This window comes from Diceros bicornis, chromosome 1, assembly GCF_020826845.1.
Source record: "Diceros bicornis minor isolate mBicDic1 chromosome 1, mDicBic1.mat.cur, whole genome shotgun sequence".
Classification (NCBI taxonomy): Eukaryota; Metazoa; Chordata; class Mammalia; order Perissodactyla; family Rhinocerotidae; genus Diceros; species Diceros bicornis.
This window is the reverse complement of record NC_080740.1, coordinates 7589866-7615378: the sequence shown is the minus strand read 5'-3', so window position 1 is coordinate 7615378 and position 25513 is coordinate 7589866. Positions and strand designations below refer to the sequence as shown.

General features: G+C 43.6%; 1 pseudogene; it reads right to left on the bottom strand.

Annotated features, from left to right (window-relative positions):
• Positions 1 to 1201: 1201 nt before the first annotated feature.
• Positions 1202 to 25050, bottom strand: LOC131414612 (small ubiquitin-related modifier 2-like; annotated as a pseudogene).
• Positions 25051 to 25513: the final 463 nt, after the last annotated feature.

Genomic DNA, 25513 nt, shown 5'->3' with positions numbered 1-25513 from the left:
TCATTTACTCTCACAACCACCTATGGAGTAAGTGCCATCATCCTCACTTTGTAGATGGGACAACTGAGGCACAGAGAGCATGAAACGTTTGCCCAGAGTCACACAGCTGGTAAGTGTCAGATTCAGGATTTGAATCCAGGTCTGACTGACTCCAGAGCCCAAGGCCATGACTAATGCACCACAGTTGGGACCCAGATGTGGCTGCCTGGCACGGTGCCTGATGCTTGGTGGAAAGCATTTGCTGTTTGGGAGAAAGTGGGAGGGATGCCTGCATGCCAGCCCTTCCCTGCGTGTCTAATGGGTGTCTGCCGGTTTGCTTCTTTAACAGTTAGTAGACATTCGGACCACCACCTGGGAGTTTGTCTGGTTTCATCTCTTTTCTTCTCTTTCATTTTAAAAGAGAAGTTTATTTAAACAACAAGATGCTTGACTTGAAGGGAAAACTGTCTAGGATTCATTCCTTTGAGGGTAATTTATCCCTACTTAAAGACAAATTGTCCTTACAGTAATGGCTACACACAAAAATGTGATCAAGTTGTCCTTGGTTTTACAATGATAAATGAAAAACACTAAAATTCTACAATCGAACAAGGTATGTAAGGATTTTTTAATGTTGTGTTGTTGCTGTTGTCATTGTTAAACAGTGAGAGCAAGATAACTTACTGGAATACAAAGATAAGCTGCATGAGGAAGCCACTCGTGGGGAAAGGGAGATTTTCACAGCACCAGCCATTTCTCCCATCCCATCTCGGGATAGGAGAACACACCATTGGCTATTTCATTTTTAAAAGATGCAACATGTTTGCAAACATACCCCGGTTACGTGATGTACAATGAAAGAATGGGGAAGGAGAAAATGCAAGAATAGAGAAAACTATACTGTAGGAGTCAGGATGTGGTGGAACCACATTGCGGTTTTTCAATTGAGAATGTACTTGTGGTCTGTCCGAACAGGGATCTGGAGTAAGGTAGCAGGTTCCTTTTTAGAAGACCCCTCCTGGGCCCGCCCGGTGGCTTAGCGGTTAAGTGTGCGCGCTCCGCTGCTGGCGGCCCGGGCCGGATCCCGGGCGCGCACTGACGCACCGCTTCTCCGGACATGCTGAGGCCATGTTCCACGTACAGCAACTAGAAGGATGTGCAACTATGATGTACAACTATCTACTGGGGCTTTGGGGGAAAATAAATAAATAAATATTATATAGAAGACCCCTCCTGTCTGTTGCTGGAACACGTCAATTTTATCTCCATCCTCCGTTTCCACCCATGCAGATGCGTCTGTTTCATTGATTGGCTGCCCATCAAATCGGAATCTGATCTGCCTCATTGACAAATGCTGTTGTCTACAAACAGGCTTCCATTAGTTTACCAAGTGGTATACAAATGCCTCTTAGTCTTAAACTGCAACACAGAACCAGCCTCCCCACCACCATCTTCCGGTTAACATCACTGTCTTCTCAGGCTCCGCTCCTTCCTTGGGCTTCTTCTCAGCCACGGTGAGTGCTGGAGTCTCCTCAGCGGCTGCTTCACGTAAGAGGTGCCAGATCCGCCCTGAGTGAGTTTCATCTCATTTTGCCTTCTATTGTCCCCATGGAGTTGCTTCCAGTCATTTGCTGAATACATGAAATATGACAACACTCCCCAAATCAGGTCCTTGAGATGGTTTTCAGCTGCCTGGGCTTTCTCCCATAGTTTGTAAAAATAGGAAAAAAATCATTGAAAATCAAATACTCTGATCCCTCCTTTCTCACTTTAAAAATCCTAAATATCTGAAGGGGCTGGCCTGGTGGCACAGTGGTTAAGTTTCAACACTCGACTTTGGGGGCCCCAGGGTTCACAGGTTCGGATCCCCGGCGGGGACGCACCGCTCATCGAGCCATGCTGTGGCAGGCATCTCATACAAAGTAGAGGAAAGTGGGCATGGATGTTAGCCCAGGGCTAATCTTCCTCAGCAAAAAGAGGAGGATTGGCAACAGATGTTAGCTCAGGGCTAATCTTCCTCACCAAAAACACAAAAACAAAAAAGACCCTAAATATCTCTTGACTGAGGTGGGGAGCCTTTCACAGTGTCCCGGGAGCTCGGCTGTCAGACCTGGAGTTCTTTCCCAGGAGGTCCTGGGATCCCAGCACCACCCAGGCGGAGGCAGCCTGCCGGTGCTCGTCATCAAGATCACCAAGGTGTGGAGGCTTGCGTCACACAGCTCTACGACGGCCCTCAGCCAGCCCATGTGAGGCCGTCTGTTTAGCCCTCAGATTCAGCTTGTTTGGGGTTTCTATTGTTTATTTCCCTTTCCGTCCACCTTTTAAAAGGAAGCGGGGAGGCTGCTTCTTAAAACTAGAGGAAAGGAATTAAAGCCCAGCTGGATGGCTCCCCACCCACACCCCAACTCTTCTCTGAGTCCACCACTGCCCTGGAACAGAAAGCAGGAGAAAAAATGATTTTAAATCCAGAGGCAGGGAGTAGGGAAGGAATTTCTCAAGGCTGGGCCTCTGGGTCTTCTTCCAGTTGGCAGTCAGATAACCCGGAGGTCGGACTGTCAGAGGCAGCATTTGCTGGGCCTCTGAGCCCAGGGTTCTAGCCAGAATCACTGTTCTCATTTCACTGGGCATGTGTTTAGTGTTTAGGCTTTACTAGACCTCACGATTCCAGGACGCTGGGGGCGAGAGGGTGTGCACCAGGGACTGAATGCCAGCCTCCCTCATGGTGGACTGGGAATTTCTGTCAGCATCCTCCAACCCCCTTCCATGGGAGGCCCAGAACTAGGCCTGGCCCCTGGGGCCTTCAAAGCCGAAGTAACGTGAGTTCAGATGGTAAAGGCTTTAGAAACGTTGGAAGGAATCTTAGAGGTCATCATGTCCAGCCCTCTCTCTCTCTTTTTTTAAATTGTGGTAAAATATACATAACATCATTTTAACCATTTTTAAGTGTACAATTTAGTCACATCAAGTACATTTGCATTGTTGTGCATCCATCACTACTAACCACTTCCAGAACTTGTTCATCATCCCAAACTGAAACTCTGTACCCATTAAACTACACAACCCTCTCTTTTTAACAATGAAGAAATCAATCAAAGAGGAGAGGGGCTGGCCCAATGTTATGCAGCAAGGACAAGCATCTACAATCTTGGAATCAAGGGCTCTATCCCTCACACCAACTGATTTCTTAAAATAGGATTTTTAAAATATATATATATATGCTCACCAAGAACTCAACTGCTTGTTCTAGTAGCCACGCTTTTGGAAGGATGTTGGCAAACAGCAGACAGGATGGCAAGAGACCTGGGCACTGTGTCCCTCACAGACAGAAGGAATTGGTGATGGCAGATTCAGGACAGGAATGGGTGTTGTCTTCAAAGCTTTTAAAATATAGTGTGGAAAAGAGCTTCAAGTCACCCAGCTTCAAAGGGCAGGACCAGGATGGATGCACATGGCAGCAAGGTTATTTCTATCGGGAACATTGAAGAACTTCTTTTTTGTTTTTTTGTGTGTGTGTGTGTGAGAGAGATCAGCCCTGAGCTAACATCCGTACTAATCCTCCTCTTTTTGCTGAGGAAGACCGGCTCTGAGCTAACATCTATTGCCGATCCTCCTCCTTTTTATTCCCCAAAGCCCCAGTAGATAGTTGTATGTCATTAGTTGCACATCCTTCTAGTTGCTGTATGTGGGACGCCACCTCAGCATGGCTGGAGAAGCAGTGCGTTGGTGCGCGCCTGGGATCCGAACCCAGGCCGCCAGCAGCGGAGCGCGCACTCTTAACCACTAAGCCACTGGGCTGGCCCGAGGAACTTCTTAATAACTCAGCTAAAGCAGCAGTCAGTGAGCTCCTGAGAGCTGGGGGTGTGGAGCAGAGCCTGGGTGACCAGGGGTGGTGTGATGTGGAAGAGATTTATGCAGCTGAGAAGGCGTCCCTTCTAACTCGGAGAAGCCTCATGAGGGAGTGGAGAGATGACGTCTGAGGCCCAGGACCCAGCTACCCACCCCAGCACAGCTCATGCCCTCCTGGGCTGGAGTCCTGAAGCAGAGGGCTTTTGAAGCATTTGATGCACAGGAGCTCATAGTCTAAGGCGATGGTGCACACAGGGCAGTGCATAGAATGGCTGGACTGTGTACTCTCTGAACTGCAGGCCACGACCTGTCATGAAGTCAAGGTAGTCAGCTATGCCTCGCAATTTCTAAGAAATGAAATAAAACTGAATAGGACGTGCAACACACGGGGTAAGGGTAAATATTAGGTGTTTTTCAGGAAATATTTTTGGTTATATTGTGTGTGTGGTGTTTGTGTGCGTGTGTACAGGTCAATGTAAAATTTCTGTTTTACTGTGGGTTTTATTTTTTACTTTTATTTTTTTGGTAAGGAAGATTGACCCTGAGCTAACATCTGTTGCAATCTTCCTCTTTTTGCTAAGGAAGATTTGCCCTGAGCCAACATCAGTTGCCAATCTTCCTTTTTTTGTATGTGAGCCGCCACCACAGCAAAGCCACTGATGAGTGGTGTAGGTCTGCACCTGGGAACTGGTCCTGGGTCGCTGAAGTGGAGCACATCGAACTTAACCACTAGGCCACTGGGGCTGGCTCTAATTTCTTTAACTTAAAAGTTCAGGGCCTGCCTGGTGGCGTAGTGGTTAAACACATGTGCTCTGCTGCTGGCGGCATGGGTTTGGATCCCGGGTGCGCACCGACATGCCACTTGTCAAGTCATGCTGTGGCGGTGTCCCATATAAAGTGGAGGAAGATGGGCACAGATGTTAGACCAGAGCCACTCTTCCTCAGCAAAAAGAGGAGGGTTGGCATGGATGTTAGCTCAGGGCTGATCTTCCTCACACACACACAAAAAAATTTAAAAGCCACTCTTTAATGCAAAGCACAGAACAGAAATGTCTGGAGTCTTAGAAGTGTGTCACAAGTTGTTAGGTTACATACCAGAACAGAGAGATGACAGTCCTCACCAGGCTGGGCAGCTCTGACAGCTTGCTTTCTTGGCCCGGGACACTGTGAAGCTCGTGTCTGTGGCCAGCAGTTGGACCCATGGGGTAAACAAGTGCAGTGACTTGCCTGAGAGCAGCCGAAACCCCTGCACACCTGAGGGGCAGGCAGAACCGTGTACCTGACTTTTTGTTACAGTCTTCCCTTCACACCGAGGGACTGTGGTGAAAATGAATTTTGATTCTCAAAGAGTAACCAGAGACACACCCTGGAGATAGAAAACTGAGGGTATATGTAACCCTTTCTCCCCCACTCCTCACACAGAGCACAGATACCCACACCCGTGTGCAGCTATTTCACTCCCTCATCCCTTAAATCAGGGACTTTGGTCTCCTTGGGACAAGACCATGCCCACATACACTGGTCAGACTCCCCTGGGGCCTGTAATTAAAAGGGAGCTGCTAAGAAGTTCTGGAGAGGGTTTTGAAGGAACAGGCAAGTCATGGAGTGAAGTTTTTGGACCACACTCTGCAAGAGGATGCCTACAGTAACACCAAGAGACAATTATATATACAATATATACATTTATACACAAACACACACACAATGTTTTCAAGAGCAACGGATGCTGCTGCCCGTTCTGTGGTGAATCTTTTCTATAATGCAGGGTATGTATAATGGATCTGTTCTTGTCTGTCTAACATCCTTCCCAATTCTGACATCAGTATCCACCTACCTCCACTTCCAAAGATAACAGTTCCTGTCCTGCTACCCATTCCGTGTGGTTCTAGGGGACTGCCAATAAGTGTCTTGCCCCATCCCCCTAGCTTCAATGATTGGTCCATAGAGAAGGCAACAGAGGCAAGCTGGGCCAATCAGGGTCTTTGCCTAGGACTTGTAAATATTAAAGCAGTCGGCAGGAACTCAGTTTTTCCTATGGGGTTGCTACGCTTGGAGGCTGTAAGCTGGGGCTTACTTTGGCCCCATTTTCCTCTAGCCACATGGAGGAAGACTACCGTCAGAGCGAGAAAACTAGAAATCTGGTGACAGCCATGCCACTTTGGCCAGTTCTACTTTGTCCCTCCCCAGCTATGTGAATGGACATATAGGGGTGTGCGGGGGATGGGGGTGGGGTTTGTTTGTTTGTTGCTTAAGCTAATATGAGTTGGTCTTTGTAATTTACACCTGAGAGAGTTGCTTCAGCATGTGTAGAATGGAGTGGGTACAGGGTTTAGAGGGAAGATCTGTGTCCAAAGCCTACAGCAAGCTCTTATTAACCTGTGCTCAAGATATCTAACTTGTCCAAACCTCGGTCTCCTCATCTGTACAGGGTGCAAGGTATCTGTGAGGCTTAAATGAGTTAATTGTGTGACAGTGCTTTGTATAATGATAAAATGTTGTCTAAAGGTTAAAGATAATTACTAACCCAAGCTCCTTTCTCCTAAAAAGAAAAAGGAGACATCCCCCATGCACCCTCGCAGTCAATCCACTCCACCCCGGGGAACCACTGTTCTGGCCTCTATCATCACAAATTGGCAGGAAACCTAGATTTGAATCCCAAGACTGCTCATTATTAAAGGTATGACTTTAGGAAAACTACCTCACTTCTCTGAGCCGCAGTTTTATCATTAGTAAAATGGGGTTATTAAAAAAAAAAAAAAAAGAAAGAAAAACTTGCCTTGGAGGGTTGTGGCAAAGTATGCTCAGGGAACATAAGCTTTCTAATAAAGATCTCTAAAATGTGGTGGGCTGAGGAACCGGCGGTCTCTTTCTCTGTCATGAAGCCGTTCAGGACAAGGGCTCTGGGTCGGTGGGTGGCTTAGGCACCAAGTCTGATAGCAACTCATGGATTTTAAGACCATTACATTTTTCACCAACCCAACCAATAGGAAAGAGGAAACGACCATGGAGGAGGCAGGCTCCAGCTTGAATGTGGCACACTCTCGCTCAAGTTCCATTGGTGAAGGTGTAGACACATAACCTCACCTGGCTCAAGGGAGGCTGAGAAATGTAGTCCCAGGCTGGACAGCATGTTCCAGCTACAACTCTTGCCAGGGACGAGGGGCAGAAGAGATTCTGGCGGAGAGCCACTGCACAAGGAGTAGATGAGATAATGCGTATAAAGTGCTTAGAATATTCCCTGACACAAGGCAGTGCTCAAATAATAGCTGTTTCAGTCTCATTAATTCTCTCATGCAATAGGAATTAGGAAAGAAAGCTTTTCATCAAATTAGGCCACAAAATGACTCTTTCTAGGAAAAATGTACTGATCTCATGATCATATTCTGCCAGGTTCCCTTGGCAGCTCTGAGCTCATCTCTCAGCCCCTTTTCTCTAAGGGCCTCCATTCCTCTGCCCCAAAGAGCTTCTAAAATACTCCCTAGTGACAATCTCGAAAGACAAGCCATGGAGAAACTCCAACATCGTCTACTGGAATGCCCCATTTACTTATGGGGTGAGCTCAGAACAGAAGACAATTAAAAGATGATAAATGCGTGTTAGACTTGCTACATTTCCCAGCCTAGTTTTCGCCACATTATAAATTCATGCAGACCAGCGTGGAGACCCTGAGAGTCTTTTTCTTGTTAACTCTGGCACCGACTACCTCTTGTTCTGCCGGCAGACTGGTGGGGGAGGGGAGTGTGGTGGGCACCTAGGTGTAAGAGGATAGCTAGGATTGACTGATGGCACACCTTCCAATGCCATAAATAGTGCAAGCCTAATCCCATTAGCCATGGAAATTTCTAATAGGAAACTAACGAAGTCTTTAATTATAAAGTCCTAGCTATTTAGTCTTCCAAGGAGGCAGCGTTCCTAATAAAGACTCTGGCAGAGGCCATAACCAGGGGGTAGGTTATGTTGTGGAGCTGGCTGAGCGTGAGCATGAGAGACCACCCACAAGGCTGGGATGGCAGGGAGGCGGGAGTGCAGCTTGTTCATGATCTCAGCAGATGGGCTGACACGGAAACGAAGTTCCCCACTGCCCTCTTCCCTGCCCTTACTCCACCCTCTGGACCTCCCAGACATGGGGAGGAATCGGGCCCCTCAGCTAAGGGCAGCCCACCTGCGCTAAGCTCCTCCGCAAACGCTACCTGGCTCCTGGCAGCTTGTTTTGAGCATCTCCATGAGTGATTAACTTGCAGGTTCCCCTATCAGCTATGAATAAGACATGATTTCTTCCATCCTGCTTGTTACAATTTCCAGCTGTGACCAAGTGCAAGCATTGCTTGGAAAAGAAAAAGTAGGAAAGAGTCTCTCCACTACTCGGACTACAAAGAAAAATGGGGGAACCAAGAAGCATTGTGCGGGAAAGCGCTCTTAGGAAAGTGCGTGCAGGGTGGAGATATGGGGGGGGCGGGTGGGATCCATTGTCTAAGGGGGGATCCGTTGTCCCACGGGCAGTGTGAAGTGGAGGCAATTCTCTTGATCATTTGGGCTAAAATTCTTTTACTGAAAAGTCCAGAAAGTTGAAGCTGGCTTGCTTTTATTTATTTGTTTCTAACCTGCCGGTCCCGAAGAACTACCCCAGCTTCCTGCTTGACCTCACTTGTCCCGCCAACCTGCAGGGAACCGGTTAATTGCCTTGTTTCTGACAAGGTTCAAATCCCAAGTCCAAGAGGCTGCTTCTAGAGGCAGCCACAGTGTTTTGGTCACCCCAGCGTCACCTTCCCAATAACCGAAGGGAATTGGTGCCACACTGGGGCAGGTGATCAAGAGAATGCCTTGTTGCCTGAAGACTGAGAGCCAGATGGAGCCCACCATGGATTTTCAAGGGAGGTACCAGAAGACAGAGGGAGCCGATATTAGAAGCTTTCCAAGCCCCTTTGGGTGGTATCCATGGAAACTGGAGGAAACAAAGGTAGCAGGCACCCTGACTTCAGGCTGTGGAGACAGCCCAGTGTGAGTCAGAGCTAATAAAAAGTGCTCTGTAATGTCCCCACTCAAACTGCTGAGACGCTTGCAAGCCTAGGAGCATTACACTTTGGCTTGGAGCCGCGGAATCCATTCAGCTGGTGATTAATTGCAGGAAAGATCCTGGGAAATAGATCAGGAACAGAAAGTGGTTTATATCAGAGTGATCATTAAAATTTGATCAAAAGCTAGGCTTGGCTAGTTACCTTTTGATGGCGTTTTCTAAGAGCAAGTTCTAAAATGCAGTTCCCAGCCTTCCCCATTATGAACTCTCTCTGGATTCCCAAGTAATATTTTGAGGCAACACTGCCTAATGGGTCAGAAAGGAGTGGAGCAAAGCTCCTGAGTGGAGCAAAGCACTTTTTAGGTGGTAATGTCGAAAACAAAGCAACAGAAAGGGTTTCCAGGCTTAAGACGGTAAAATCAGAAGTCTTAGCAACGAGTATGATTGCTGTGTTTTGGGAAGAAATTGCATATCAGCAGTCTTAAATTTCCACACCAGTTAGGTCTTTAGTAAGTCTGAAGCTTGGATTTATAATATTTTCCCATAATTGCAGTGCTATAGATCCTTATGTTTCAGGTGTCACCTTAGACGACAGTTGCTTCGAAAGCCTCCCATCCATCCACCCAGCCTGCACCAAGGACGGCCTCTCCTGGGCCCTTGTAGCACCTGAATCTACCTGATTTTGCCTTATTATGTGGTTGTGACTGCCTTTTTGTATCTGTATCCCCTCATAGACTCTAAGTTCATTTTGAGAAAACTCTCTAGCTTAGCTCAGCGCTGGGTACTCAATAAGTGTTCCGTAAATACCTGTTGGACAAGTGAAAACAATGAATGGTGGTGGTTTCCAGCTCTTCTATAGGTATCTATATATTTCAATAGGAGAAAAATAAAACTCTAACTCCTGTTTTTTATAGATGATATCTGTTGTTGTCTTTTTCCATCCTGATACAAGAGTGTAACCCACACATGCCCATTCCTAACAGTGCTATAGATTTCCACTGCTTCTGTTGGAAAATGCATTTTGGCTTCTAACCAGGAACTCGGAACACCAAAACTGTTCATCCTGTTTCAGTGCCCGTAATGAAGACACTTGCTTTCTGCTCCCCACCTGCTCTGGCTGTGAGAGAGGGCTCTTTTCCTTTCTTGTCTTTATACACCACCCCCTGCACTTAGTGCATAAAGAGGGTGTCTCCCGGGGGTCACCCCAGAAGAACGCCACCTACTCACATTCATAAGCACATGCTTGTGTCCTAGGGAACATTCCTTAAGCAATGGATTTGTATCCTGGGAACTGCCTCTTTCTCCTCCCTCTCTTTCTTTTTCTTTTCTTTCTTTTTTTTTAGGTATTGAAAAGGAAAATAAAACAACAGTTTTGAACTTTTTCTCCTGTAATAAAATCATTAAGAATGCTCAACTCTCAGTCTGTTCTTGCTCTGCATTCTCACAGTTAGCCAAAAAGAAACAGCTATTCCCACCCGCTGTGAGAGCATCTACTTGGTTTTATTTTTTTTTTAACACTATTTCCTTTGTGCATCCTCAGCTTTGCTCTTGCCATCTTGCAATTTGCAAACGCGTCTCTTTTCATCTTGCGTTGCCGTCAGCTCAGGGAAGCTTTTCCCCGGGCAGTCTGAATTGTGGAGGTGGTTAGCTACTTAACTGTTAGCTGATGTCATTGGCAGCTGGGGTGAGGAGGTTCCGAGATGGCAAAAGTATAAGAAAGGAAATAGGGTAGATCGGAGGGAAAGACTGGTCTGCCTCGAAGGCAACATCTATCCCATTGATATTTTCTGAAAAATGTTTACATAAGCAAAATAATTATAAATAGTGAATATTAATTTAACCAATATGTGCTATAACTGTTTGAGAGGACAGCGAGTGGAGAGAAGGGATATATTTGGTGGAGAGGCATGGGAAGGTTCCAAAGAGTTTAATCCAGCTCGAAAACCAGTAGCTGATGTCCAACATTTCAAAATCAAGAAATTTCCCCATATTTCAATATATAACATTTTCATTCATTTCATTCCATCCAAAATATGTTCTAATTTCCATTGTGTTTTCTTCTTTGAACCAGGGATTATTTAGAGGCATATTTCTTAATTTCTACATATATAGGGGTTTTCTAGTATATCTTTGTTACTGATTTCTTTTCAATTGCAATGTGGTCAGAGAGCCTATGCTGTATGACTTCAGCCCTCGGAAATTTGTTGAGACTTGCTTTATGACAATAGATGATCAATTTTTCCATATATGCTTTAAAAGAATATATACCCTGCAGTTGTTGAATGCTCCATGTTGTGTATCAGGTTATTTCTTAATCACATTGCTGAAGTCCTCCATGTTCTTACTGATTTCTGTTTGCTTATTCTATCAGTTACAAAGTATGTTTTAAAAACTCCCACTGTAATATTTTTGTCTATTTTCCCATTTAGTTCTATTATTTATTTTTTGTGTGTGTGAGAAAGATCAGCCCTGAGCTAACATCCATGCCAATCCTCCTCTTTTTGCTGAGGAAGACTGGCCCTGGGCTGACATCCGTGCCCATCTTCCTCCACTTTATATGGGACACCGCCGCAGCACGGCTTGACAAGTGGTACGTGGGTGTGCGCCCGGGATCCGAACCGGCGAACCCCAGCCGCTGCAGCCGAGCACGCGCACTTAACCGCTACGTCACCGGGCTGGCCCCTAGTTCTGTTATTTTTTGCTTTATATTATTTTGAAGCCATATTTTTTAGGTGGATACAAATTTAGAATTGTCATATCTTCCTGATAAAATGTACATTTTATCATTATTAAGTATTCCTCTTTACAGATATAGTTTACTGTATCTGATATTAATATGGCTATACCCACTTTCCTTTCATTGGTATTTATATTGTATTTCTTTATCTATATTTTTACTTTCAACATTTCTGTATTCATATAGATATAGATAATTCTTATAAACAGTTTTTTATATCAGTTCGAAAATCTTTGACTTTGTTTCATTGCATTATGGGTAATCACTGCTGTAATCGGGTTTATAGTCTTATTTAATTATGTAACTTATTGTTACTCTGATTTAGTCTGCATTCTTTTTTTCTCTCCCTTCTTTGTTTTTATTTTGAATTTTTAAAATTATTATTATTTTATTTTTTTCTCCTAGCTTGGAAGTTATAGCCTCTTTTGCATACAGATAACAATTTCATTCTTCACAAGTCTAATTTGATTGCTGTTTTTATCCTCTTCCCAAAAAAAGTAAGGCTCTTAGAGTACTTTAATTCCATTTACTCCCCCCACCATTATCTGCCATTGTGGTTGTGTATTCTAATTCTTATTACTGTTCGATGTCAATATTGAGTTATGTTAACCTTTTTATTTTTTCTGATTCCTTCCTGTATCTTCAGGCTTTCGTCTGGGCTCATTTTCCTTCTGCCTGAATAACATCCTTTTGCTTAAATCTGCTAGTAACAAACTCTACCAGCTTTTGTTGATCTGAAGATGTATTTCCCATTCGTTCCTATACATTTGCAGTCATTTTGTCAGCACTTCGAAGACAACATTCCCTTGTCTTTTGTTTTCTAGTGCTTCTGTTCAAGTCACTTGTCTGTCTCACTGTTGCTCCACTGAACGTTGTTTGTGTTATAATCAGGATCTGTTCACGATTTTTCTCTCTTTATCTTAGTTTTAGAAGTTTTACTATAATGTGACTAGAGGTGGTTTTCTCTTTTCTTTTTTAAAAATCTGTTTGGGATTGGTAAGATTTGTTGAATATATGGCTTAATATCTTTTCATCAGCTTTGGAAAATTGTCACCATTATTTCTTAAAATATTACTTTTGCTTCATTCTCTCTCTCCCAAGTATGTGATATCTTCTTATTGTATTCTCTTTTACTTATCTTTGCTTATATACTGTCCACTAATTTATCTCTTCACGATTCATTCTGAATTATCTCCTCTGGCCTATCTGCCATTTCACCAATTCTCTCTTCATCTGTATTAAACCCATCCATTGAGCACTTAATTTCAGTCGTTATCTTTTTCAATTCTAAAATTTCCATTTGTTTCTTTCTTATAATTTTCAGTTCTTGTCAAAATTTTCTAGTCTTTTCCTTTACCTCCTTGAACATGGTAAACAGTTAATATAAGATTTCTACTGATAATTGTTATATCTGAAGATCCTGTGGGTCGGTTTCTGTGGATGGTTGTTTCTGGTTTTGTTTGTTTCTTTGTTTTTCAGGTTGCCTTATCTCATCATATACTTGGTTATTTTTTATCAGGTGCCCAATGTTGTATTTGCAACAGTGTTTGTGGAATTAATTTTAGGTCTAAGATGACATTTTCCTCCAAAGAGGAACACCAACAATTTGGACTACTTCAATCCAAGTTCAGAGATGAGATCATTTGAAGTTGAGCTTCAATCCTTATAAGATGTTCTAACTCTAGTTCACCCTTATTCCTAGAGTGATCCCTTTGGGGTCTCAGCTAATTGTTCACCAGAGGTCCTCTTGGTGGGCACTATCTTGGGCCCCCTAGCCCAATATGTCTGTCCAAAGTGCCCTTTAGTGTTTCAGCCTCTCAGCCACTTCTTTCAGAGTTGGCAAAACTCCTCATGGAAGAAACCTCTCTACATGTTGGGTCACCTCCCTGGGCCTCTATCCTCCAGCCTAGGAATTCTTTACTACCTTAATAGCTCTCAGATGCCTTCAAGCAGGCATTTTTAATATTTTGTTCCACTCTTCTAATTTGCCTCAGTGGGTAGATTGGTTTAAATTGACTAGTCTATCATTACTAGAATCTCAGTTATTTAAAAAGAATGATTATGGAATCTACTTAATTACATCACATCATTATATCACTGTGGTTAAAAATGTATATCTCAGTTCCAGAGTGATTTATTCAGTTTCTATACCAATATTAGAGTATAAAAATTATTTTCCCTCAGTAGAGTCTAGGAAGAAAATTGCCAAAGTTACTAACAATTTGGGAATTTCTAGTTTTTTCTTATGGTGTAAAGTCAACTGATATGAGATCTTTCTCCATTTGCAGTCTGTAATTTTTGACTTATTTTGGATATATTCTCACAGGGTAAAAATATATAAACATATAATTGCATAAATTTTGGATTGGCCTCTATTGTTTAGGGGAAGTCTGAAAATGTTTTTGCCCTTGAAAAACTCAGTCTTCAAAAGTTTTTTCTATTCTATATTTCTAAGATTTATCCTTCACCTTCCCATAGAGTTTTTAACTCCTTTCACTCTGATTGCTGTCTTATACCAGAATCCCAGGGTTCTCACTTTAAAGGAAGCAGCATAATGGTCATAAGACAACAGTAAAAGTGGAATTAAAAAATAAATAAGTAAAACAGGGAGCAGTATCGAAGGTCTAAGATGGCTAGAGTCTAGTGAAATTGTTCTGAGATTAACATGTGCTGGAGCCTCTGGAATCTCTTGGGATTGAATAATTCCTGAAGCATCTTGTCAAAGCAGATTGAAGAGTGTTTTTTGCTTGATATATTTCCCAATTAAATAATTCTGTATACTATGCTTCCTCATAACTGCACCATTAAAATTGGATTAGAGCACATGGCATTTGCTTAAAAAAAAAAAATCAAGCAGTTTATGTAGATTGGAGAATTTAGACCTGAGAGTTTGCCCAATATGATCTTGATACTCCCTTCCTGGGGCATGCAGTTTAGAGGGTCCTTTCAAGTAGATGGTGGTTCCCTTCCATCACAGTGGGTACCTCTAGTTAGGTGAGTGAGTGACTGACTGACTATAGCTTCCTGAATGAACTCTTGTTGGAATTACAGCATAACCATCTGTAGTGGAAATGCTAGCTGGCCATAGACCCAGATCAAGCATTCCCAGTTGAAGTTGCTTATTCATTTTATTCATAAAAAACATATATTGAGTACTTCCTATGTACCAGTACTGGAAATAGAGCAATAAAAAGTCAGACTTGGTCCTTGCCTCATGGGACTTACGTTCTACTGGAGAAAACATAATAAAAGTATATAACAGATAAGCAAGAGAGTTGCAGGTTGTGCTGTGTTACCAAGGAAACAAGCAGGATGATGTGACAGTAACCAGGGAGGCCACTTTAGATAAGGTGGTAAGGGAGAGTCTAAGGAAGTCAGGCTTGATCTGAGGCATGAGAATAAATCAGCCATAAAAAGATCTAGGGGAAAGAAGTCCAGAAAGAGGGGACAGCCAGTGGGAAATGATTTGCTATAGTCAAGGACCAGAAAGGAGGCCACTCTAGAATATAGAGACAACAGGAACAAATGAGAGGTTGGAAAGGTGGGCAGGAATCAGATTTTTAGGGACCTAGAGACCTAGGCAGAGGTTGCATGTGAATCTAATTGTAAATGAACATTTTCTCAATGTGCATGACTGGAATGACCCAATTATCCTCCCTATAAGGGAAATTTGTCAGGATTGATCTCTCATAAGCTGCATGGAGGTCTGTAGCCTGTGGGAAAAGCACCAAATCACTAAACCCAAAGACAGGACACCTGGAGTATGGGCCTCAGCTGTGTTCATCCTAAAGGGATCATTAATGATAGCTGGCCAGGTCATTTCACGGGGCTCTTATCAAGCCTGGATGAAATAATGCGTGAAAGCACTTGTCAACAAGGAGAAGTACACAAATACAAAGTGTTATTCTTTTGATTTCTGGCACAGTCTATATCTCCTATAATGATCTTTCAAAGACATTTCAGAGGGGTAACTCGTCATCCGGGCATCACATCTGGGTAAAGCAGGATGTCTGTGCCCACCTACATGGATGTAGGAACAGTTAGATGGGGCTTCAATGTGTGAACGTGCCACACGGAGTACCTGCCTCACAGCAGGGTCTCCAGCTCAACAAGCTTGGTTCAGTACCTTCTGTTCTGATCTTTTACTATGTCACCTCTGGTCCCCACTTCAAAACTTGCCTGTATGGTGAACCATGTTCTCATGATTCTTCTCTGTAAGGTAGAAAAGGATGCATTTATGATATTCCCACCAAGTTATACCACCACAGGTAAAAGGCACTCTTTTCCAGAAGTCCTAAGCAATAACTTTAATTTGGGGGAACATCAGATATCATAGAGGTAACCAGAAATATATACGTGTATATATGTGTATATATATATGTAAAATTCTGGACTTTTCTGGACTTCCCAAATTACATCCAGTGCATAGCTTCTGATTCTGCCTGTCGGTAGTGTTGGTTTTCCCCAGAAGGTTAGACAAAAACAACAATACATTCATTGTCTGTACGCTTTCCCCCTCATTTGGATATTATCACCTAATTCCAGGCCGGATTGCCTTGATGTCGCTGCTGCTCTAACACTCCCCAGGCCTAATCCAATGTTTTGAGTGGTTTTCTCCTTCCTTCCTCCCTCACCAGGAGCCCAATAGCTAAGGTGACTTTATATCCCGGGATGGTCCTGGTTTTTACCTGTATTTTGGCATGATTATTAATGTATTTACCCCCTTTCAAATGTGTGCTAATCTGTACAATAAATTCTATGGTAGCCCTACCTGTAGCTGAGAGAATTTGAGCGAAGCCGGAAGGCAGGTCTAGGGTGAGGAAAGAAAAAAAGCGGAACCGTCAAGGCAAAGTTAAGACGGTGCCCACTTTGTCTCTCCTGCAGCCACGTTGTCCCACTCACTGGGCCCAGACCAGCCTTTGCTGGTGTCATAGGCAGTAGGGATGAGGCTGGTTCCCAGGAGAGGTGCCTGATGAGCAAACTGAAAGTAAGAGATTCACAGAAATTAAAGGTGAAAAAGATAGGAAAGACAATGAAGGATGGTTTTAAGAGGTCGTCAAATGGCTGCACACACCCCATGAGGACATGTGAAGAGAGTATTTTGTTGCTTGGGTTTTATCTCCATTCCCGAGGGGCTGGTGGAGTGCACACACTGGAATCTGGGCTGATTCCCTTTGCCCCTTACCACTCAGGTGTTCCTGCCAAGGACTACAGACAACTCGCCCCTACCAGGTAGGTTGCCTGGATTAGATCTGGCTGCCTGGACTAGGAGGCAGGAGATCAGGGCCTGGTCCCATTTGTCACTTGACCTTGACAAAGTTACTTCACCTTGATGGACAAGTTTTTCATCTGCAAAGTAAAGAGAGCTGAACCAGATGGTCCCTAAGGCAATAGTTCAAATTATTTTTTGTGTATTGCTTAAAGAATTTGAAGAACTTTCTCCATTATGCAGTTTTACCATATTTAACATGTTTCTTCTGGGGGTGGCCCAGTGGCGCAAGTGGTTAAGTGTGCGCACTCTGCTGTGGCGGCCCGGGGTTCGCTGGTTCAGATCCCAGGCATGCACCGACGCACCACTTGGCAAGCCATGCTGTGGTGGCATCCCACATAAAGTGGAGGAAGATGGGCACGGAGGTTAACCCAGGGCCAGTCTTCCTCAGCAAAAAAAAAGAGGAGGATTGGCAGATGTTAGCACAGGGCTGATCTTGCTTGCCAAAAAAAAAAAAAAAGTTTCTTCAACAAAAGATGTAATTTCCAATCCATAATAAACTTGGACATTTTAAAACCTTGTTACATCATTCTTTAAAGCATAGCCAGGGAGTTGTCCCGTGGCCTAGTGGTTAAGTTTGGCACACTCTGCTTTGGGGCCCTGGTTTGGTTCCCAGGCGAGGACCTACACCACTTGTCAGTGGCCATGTTGTGGCGACAACCCACATACCAAAAAAAATAGAGGAAGATTGGCCACAGATGTTAGCTCAGGGTGAATCTTCCTTAGCAAAAAAAAAAAAAAGTATCCAAATATCACAGACATTTTATTCCCTCCATCATCATTTTAAAAATATATCAAAAAAATATTCTTTAACATATGGAAATTTTACACTGTTCCCTTTTCAATTTGAATTCATTTCATTCTACTTCCCCGAAAGAATTTTACTGTTGATATAATATATCTGTATGCTTGAAAGTCTTTTTTAAAAAATCACTCTAGGCTTACTGGGTAGGTTCTCACTTCTGTGGTCCGGGGTTCAAAGGTTCAGATCCCGGGCGCAGACCTATATACCACTTATCAAGCCATGTTGTGGCAGGCGTCCCGCATATAAAGTAGAGGAAGATGGGCATGGATGTTAGCCCAGGGCCAATCTTCCTCAGGAAAAAGATGAGGATTGGCAACAGATGTTAGCTCAGGGCTAATCTTCCCTACCAAAAAAAAAAAAACAAAATCACTCTATCATACTTCAATGCAATAAAAGTATGTGAACAAATTTAAATTAAAAAAATTTCCTGTGACTGTAATTCTCTAAGGGTAAAAAAAAAGAAAACAATTTTCAATGGAGTTATCACTACAATCGTTTTGACCACCTATAATCATTAAACATAAAAGTGAAATTTTATTGGAAATGTATCTCTTAGTAAGGTGAATAGAGCTGCTTTAGTTTTTAAGTGAGTTCAGTTATTTAGGGCTGAGTATAATTTATCGAATCAATTTTATTCTCTTTTTTTGTTTTTAAAAACGTCAGTGCTGGGAACGTTATTTATATAAATAAGCTGATGGCAATGGAAATAGTTTTCTTATAGCAACATCACTCATTTCTTTGAAGTCCTGGGTTATGTGTAAAAAATGGCACTGTGATCTACAATCAAAAATAATTTTTAATATTCCATCAGCTGACAGCTCAACAGGTCCTTTTTCAATTATTTTTAAAGCAAAATCTTGGAAACTACCTTTTGCAAGAATTAGACTTGCAAAAGGACTTATTTCCCAATCTTTAAAGTTGTTCACTTTCTCATAAGCCAATGCAAATGTTTTGAATTGTTCCTTTATTTGGCCTCCCAGGGGTCTTTCCACTCTGGGGCAACACCCAGAATGAAATGCAGGACAGGCGAGAGGTCTGCCTACCTTTTGTCAAGTGAGACAAGGGAGGCCGGGAGAGAAGAAGTGAGAAAGTAGAACCAGCCCAGCAAGGTACTTTCCCAGACAGAAGAATTTGAAGCAAGAGCACTGGTATTCATTCTATATCTAGAAACTGGTTCCCTCAACCTCTGACCTGGGGATATACACCCGGGAAGAAAATCTGCCTGATCCTCAGGGCTGCCTCAGTTTGGAGATCCAGCTCTAAGACCTAAAAGTCCAGACAGTGTTAAGTTAAAGCAAAACCAGGTGATAGAAATTTCTTTATTTTTAAGTTAATTTTATTTTATTTTTTAATTTCTGATTAGGTAATACATTCACTTGGTATAAAATCAAGAGGCATTGAAGCGTACACGGTAAACCCCTGCCCCCCCAACTCCTCTCTGTCAGCTGTTGGTTCTCCTCTCCAGGCAATGAACCTGAAGTTTCCTTGTGTAATTTGCAAAGACAATCTATGCATATTCATGAAGATACGAACAGAGACAGTCTTTTCTTCCTCCTCCTGCACAGTAGCCACTGCACTATCCACTCTGTCTTGTGCCTCCTTTTTTGTTATTGATTTGCTTAGAAATTATGTTGGAGATTTTTTTCATAGCATCGTATAAAAGATATCCTCATTCTTTGGCTGAACGGTATTCCATTGACTGTTATAATTTGCTTAAACAGGCCCATATTAATGGCTTTTAGATTGTTTCCAATCGTTCCTATTTCAACTATACTGTGATAAATATATTGTGCGTATTTCACTTTGCATGGGTGTGGGTGTATTTATTGGGAAACTTCTAAAAGTGGCAAGTCTGGGCAGGCAAAGGGTTTCATTAGACATCAGTAAACTGCTCATCTCCAAGGAGGGTGCACCAATTTAATCTGAGAGTGCTATACTAATTATCTATAAAATCTGTGACTATTGCTGCATGACAGATCACCCCACAACTTGGTGGCTTCAAACAACAATATCCATTTCTTATCTTCCACAGTTTCTGCGGGTCCGATGAGGAGTGACTCTGCTGGTTGCTCTGGTTTGGGATCTCTCAGGAGGTGGCATTCAGATGGCGGCTGGGGCGGGGCTCATTTTGAAGACTTCCTCAGTCACGTGTCTGGTGCAGGACTAGGAAGAGCGGGATCACCCGGTGATGAGATCGCTGGGACCACTCAGGGATCTCTTTCTACCCTTTTGTGGTCTCTCCACATAGTTGCTCCAGCCTAGTAGCATGAAAGTAGCCAGACTTCCTTGGAAGCAAGAGGCAAGAGAGGTTCCCCGGGCACACGGTTTAAGGAGGCATTTTTTTAAGGCTGACCCCGCACTTGCACGACCCCGAGAAAGAGTGCTTTTTTACGTTGTGTGTCCTGACGCCTCTCCTGCCTCACCTAGTCCCGGCCCTGCTTGTTATGTCACATGGTATCCCTCCACACCCCGTTCTGCAGAGGAGTTACAAGCCACCGTGAGGCAAAGAGGGGAGCGCAGAGGAGGGAGCTCCAACCAGACGGGAATAGTGTCAGTCACGTTGCACAAAGAGCGCACCGGATACACGCTCCAGCTTCGCACCTCTGCAATCTGATGAGTGCAACGTGGCTCTCTGCTTGTTTCTTAAAATAAGCTTCCTTCTGAATATAACCGAATTATACCTTTAAATTTGCATTTCTCTTATTATGAGCCAGGCAAATATCTTTTGGGTGTTGGCTTCCTCTTTGGCTAACTGTCTTTACAGCCTTTGCTCATTTTTCTATTGGCTTTCTATTGGTTTGTGCCCATTTTTCTACTGAGTAAACTAATGTGTGTGGGGCGGGGGAGAGAAAGCAAATTAGTCTTTCGTCTGTGCTGTGAGTTATAAACTTTTTTTTTCCATTTGACTGCTTACCTTTTGACTTTACTTATGGTGGCTTTGCCATGAAAAAAAAATTTTTAATTTTGTGTAGTTAGATTTCTCTTTTCTTTTGGCCTTCTGGATTTTTTTTGTCGTACTTGGAAAGGCCTCTCTCACTCTGAAATTGTAAACGTTTTCCCATGTTTTCTTCCACTGTATGTGTGTTTGTTTTGTTTTGTTTTTCACATTTTTACCTTTAATGCATTTAGTGTTTTTACTTTGAGGTGTGAAGTATGGATTCAGATGTCCTTTTCTTCAATGGCCATCCAGTGACTTGAAATGTTGCCTGTATCACATCACAGTCGTGAAGTCTACACATCATCTTCTTCTGTCCCACTTCTTCACGTGGGTCTTTATGTGACAGTTCCACACTGTTTTAAGTATTGCAACCACACAATATATTTTAAGATCTGGTAGGGCTACTTCTCCTCCTTTATCATTTTCATAATTTTCTGGGTTATTCTTTCTCGTTTATTTTTCCGTGAAAACAATTTCTTTAGTTAATTGCATGGTGGTGTTACTGGTCATGAAATGTGATTAGGACCAGTGAGCCTCGCTGGGGTGTTGAGGATTTTTCTGCACATAAAAGAAGGAAATGGGAGGTAACCTGACATCCTAGAAAGAAAACTGGCACTTGGAGGGACAAATTTCAATCTCAAATCTGCAGAATATTCTGTGGCCTTGATCCAAGCCATGATGACACTTGAATAGAAATGACCCAGAGTGGTGAAGATTAATGAGGAAAAAAAAAACCCATAATTTGTTATAAGATCATTTTTCTCTTTTAATAATTTTAGTATGCCAACTCTCTCAGGGTAATTGAATCTTTCCATAATGATTAGGAATCATGCATAAGTTCTGATTTCTCATCTGTGGTACTGTTGGGGTATGATTTGCCAAAAGCAAATTTTTCCTAAATGTGTGGTGAGGGAGTGGTGGATGGGATTCAGTCCTGAGAGAGTTTATTCACAAATATTGTGTTAGGCTTTTCCATATTTTTCAACAAACCAATGAATCTAATGAAAATCTCCTGGAAGCACATTTTTGTTACTTTTCCATTTCAGTTTCAGGATTGTAAACACTCACATTTCTGTGCCCTGACTAACTTACGACAGTATTTAAAGCACAGGACTTGGCTCTCCTGGCAACTTTCCTACTGAGGGGATCAAAGGCATTTTGCTATTGTTCCTTCCCATTCTCCTGGGATACTGGGAGATCCTGCAGTCTCTTGTGGTACATACTTGTAAAATGCTTTGGATTTGCAGAGGTTTTGCTATTGTTATTTAATAATGGGTCTCAGGGTTTCAAGATTTCTATCAAGAGAAAAAAACCAAAGCTCAAAATTTCAAGTAAAGCATGAATAAACAGCAAACAGAAACTAAAAATGTGAAGACCCTCTAGTATTTTGAATTGTGGCTCCAAAAAGATATGCCAAATCCTAACGTCTGTGCCTGTGACTGTGACCTTATTTGAAAATAAGATCTTTTTTTAAGTTATTTTTTTAATTGAGATATAATTTACATATAACATTGTGTAAGTTTAAGGTGCACAATGTGTTGATTCAATACATTTATATATTGCAATGTGATTACCACCACAGCTTTAGCTAACACCTCTGTCACCTCTCACAATTATCATTTCTTTTTTGTGGTAAGAGCATTTAAGATCTAGTCTCTTAGCAATTTTGAAGTATATAATTCCATATTGTTAACTATTGGAAATAGGGTCTCTGCAGATGTAGTTAAGGTTGTCGAGATAAGATCATCTTGCATTTAGAGTGGGCCCTAAATCTAACGAGTGGTGTCCTTAGAGAGAAAAGAGATGGAGATTTGACACACCGGGACACAGAGGAGAAGACGTGGTGACAATGGAGGCAGAGATTGGAATGGTGTGTTTACAAGCCACGGTACAATAAAGAGCTCCAGGCACTGACCAAAAGCAAGAGACAGGCATGGAATGGCTTCTCCCCCAGAGCCTCCAGAAAGAACCAACCCTGCTGACTCCTTGATTTCAGACTTCTAGTCTACAAAACTGCAAGAGAATAAGTTTCTGTTGTTTTAAGCCACCCAGGTGGTGGTGATTTTTATTGGCAAGAAACTGGCAGCCCCAGGAAAATGATACAGACCCTTTTACCCATCAAGAGAGGCTGAGCAGAAAGCTTTTGTTCTGAGAGTCCAGCGAAATTGTGAAATAGAAGAAATACTTCTTCAGCAGTTTCCTCCCTCCCCTCAGTTCTCCCCTTCTCCCACACCCAGTGCCCACTCTGCAGCGCCACACTCAGATTTCTCCTTTGTGATTCACTGTCCTCCAAGTTCTAAAAGTATCCTCATTCCCTCTTCAAATTTTCCCCTGTGCGGAGATCTCCACCAGTGATCAGCTTACAACAGCTCACGAACTTGTTCACAGCATGGCAGAGACCAATAACGTGGGGTGTTGACCCTGTCAGGAATATTCTTATTTTTGAAACAGTTGGAAAGGGCTTTACCACAAAGGAATTCTCTCTGCTGGTAGACTCTCTGAAATTGTGTGGGTGGCATGGAGAATTTTGCAGGGGCTCTTCTCCCACCCTCAAACCTCCTGCGTTCTCCCACTCACCTCTTCCCCAGGGCCCTGGTTTCTGTGGCTTCATTAGAGCAAAGGAAGGACCCCGCCATCTCCATCTGCACAACTGCCCTTTCCAGGCCCAGCGCCCTGCAATGAGTGGGGGCCAGGCTGGGCAAGGCAGATGGGCCTGGAGGTGAAGGCTTGTGGGGAGCTCTGGAGACACTGCTTTGACGGAAAGGAGAATTCCCTTCCGGAATTGACGGAAGGGTCATATGTAGGCAGAACTGGCTACAAATTTTCAGGGCCCAGTACAAAACGAAAATGTGGGGCCCCTTGTTCAAACTTCTTAAGAATTTCACGATGGTGACAGCAGAGCATGAAACCTTGCCAGGCCCTTCTGAACGTGGGGCCGTGTGCCACCACACAGGTTGCACACCCATGAAGCTGGCCCTTGTGGGGGTCACCAAAAGCTTTGAAGTGGAACTGAGGGCTTGTGTTACAGGGGGTCAATGGGTGTCTATTTGTGGACTTGAGGTTGGTCCAGAAATCGGTGTGGCACAAAAAGAAGCTGCCGCCATCAAAGATGTGGGCTTGTCAAGGGGACCTCGAGGGAGGTGACGGGCAGGTTGCCCAGATGAGTTGGCGTAGGTGACAGAAAAAAGGCAAAACAGGGCTGGCCCCGTGGCTTAGCGGTTGAGTGCGCGCGCTCCACTGCTGGCGGCCCGGGTTCGGATCCCGGGCACGCACCAACGCACTGCTTCTCCGGCCATGCTGAGGCCGCGTCCTACGTACAGCAACTAGAAGGATGTGCAGCTATGACATTACAACTATCTACTGGGGCTTTGGGGGGAAAAATTAAAAAAAAATTAAAAAAAATAAATTATAAAAGGCAAAACAGAAAAATGCCAAGTATTTAAAATTCCTCCACCAGTAGGGCTCCTGATGGCTGGCGGAACTCTTGCTTTGGGACTCCAAAGTCATCCTGCCTCTGCAGGCCCAGGAGCTAAATTACTTTGCATAAGCAAAGGGGTGAGGGAGTTGGAATGGGGAATTTGGGGTGAGGGGGAAGGTTAGGGTACTGATGCTGAGGGAGCTTACAGGGGAGGGGTCCAAGGGCAGAGATTTTGGGGAAAAGAGACACATCCAGGGGACTTTTCTGAGTGCAATTCTGTGTACGGGAGATGTACACCCCCCACCCCACCCCCTCCATACCCCACCCCAACCCTACTCCCATCCCTCACCTCAGGAAATCTTTGATAAAAGAACGATTTCTCAGGAATCTGTGGGGTGATCTTCCTTTGAGGGGGATGAAGAGAAGCATTTACTCAAGTGTAAGAGCAGAGGGTTGGGGGTGGGGTTTGTATGTGGCAGCCTTGTTAAAATGCAGAAGTGAGCTTCCGCGGAGCTCACTGAAATGAAGAGGGTAGCTGAGCTAAGCAGCCTCAGAAAAATCAGGATGACAATTGTTCTTCATTTTCATGTAGTCCTTCAGCCTCGAAAAATCATGAGGAAAAAAAAAAGTTTGGAAGGCATAGTCCAGTTGGGGTGGGTCGAGTTACTAGCGGGAGAGGAGGGCATGCAGGACTGATGGTGGTTTAGTTCTGGAGGCCAGAGGAGTCAAGGAAGAGTATCGAAACCTCAGACCCCTTCTGGATGACAGCAGATAAGGCCCTTAGAGTCCCTGGGCTAAAGTCATGCAATTTATATTCCTCCTGCCCAGATAGCTTTAAACCTAACCAGATTCAAAATTCCTGCCCTGTTACATTCCGGGACATTTTGCTGATGGGTAGAACTTTATTATTTTCCAAGTCAATGAACATTAGTAATTGATGTTTTAGTCTAGAAAGTGCTATCTCTACGTCACTGTAGTTGGTGGGCTGTGAGTACGTTTGGTTGAACTCACCTGTGGTCGAATTGGTCCGAAGCCAAATTGCATGTCGCGGTGACTGCCAGTTCCAGAAAGGAACACTGGGCATATTCTCTCTTTCAAGTAGCACACAGAAGTTTTCATTTGTCCTAAGTAAATGTCCAACAGTGTGCCACCTAACCAGGTTCTACAGATGAAATGCCTCAAGATGCAATGTGTCTCCTAAAAGCCCTGAGAATGTGCCCACATATGTTGTTCAATTTCCGTAAACTACACTGGTGTGAATGAAGGGGGATGCCATGGCTGATGTTTGGCATTCTTGTGTAGGGTGGGGAAAGGTATTTCCAGTAACCTGGCCACCTCTCCGAGCAACACCACCATCCCCAACCAGTCTTTCAAACTGACACCTAAGCTGACCTCAGCTCTGGGGAGATTCCCAGGCACAGCCCACTTGCACATGACAAAGCAAAAAACAGACATTCACTCCCTGCTGGTGGTTTCACCTCCAGTTCTCAGGCAGAGAGTTAACTCA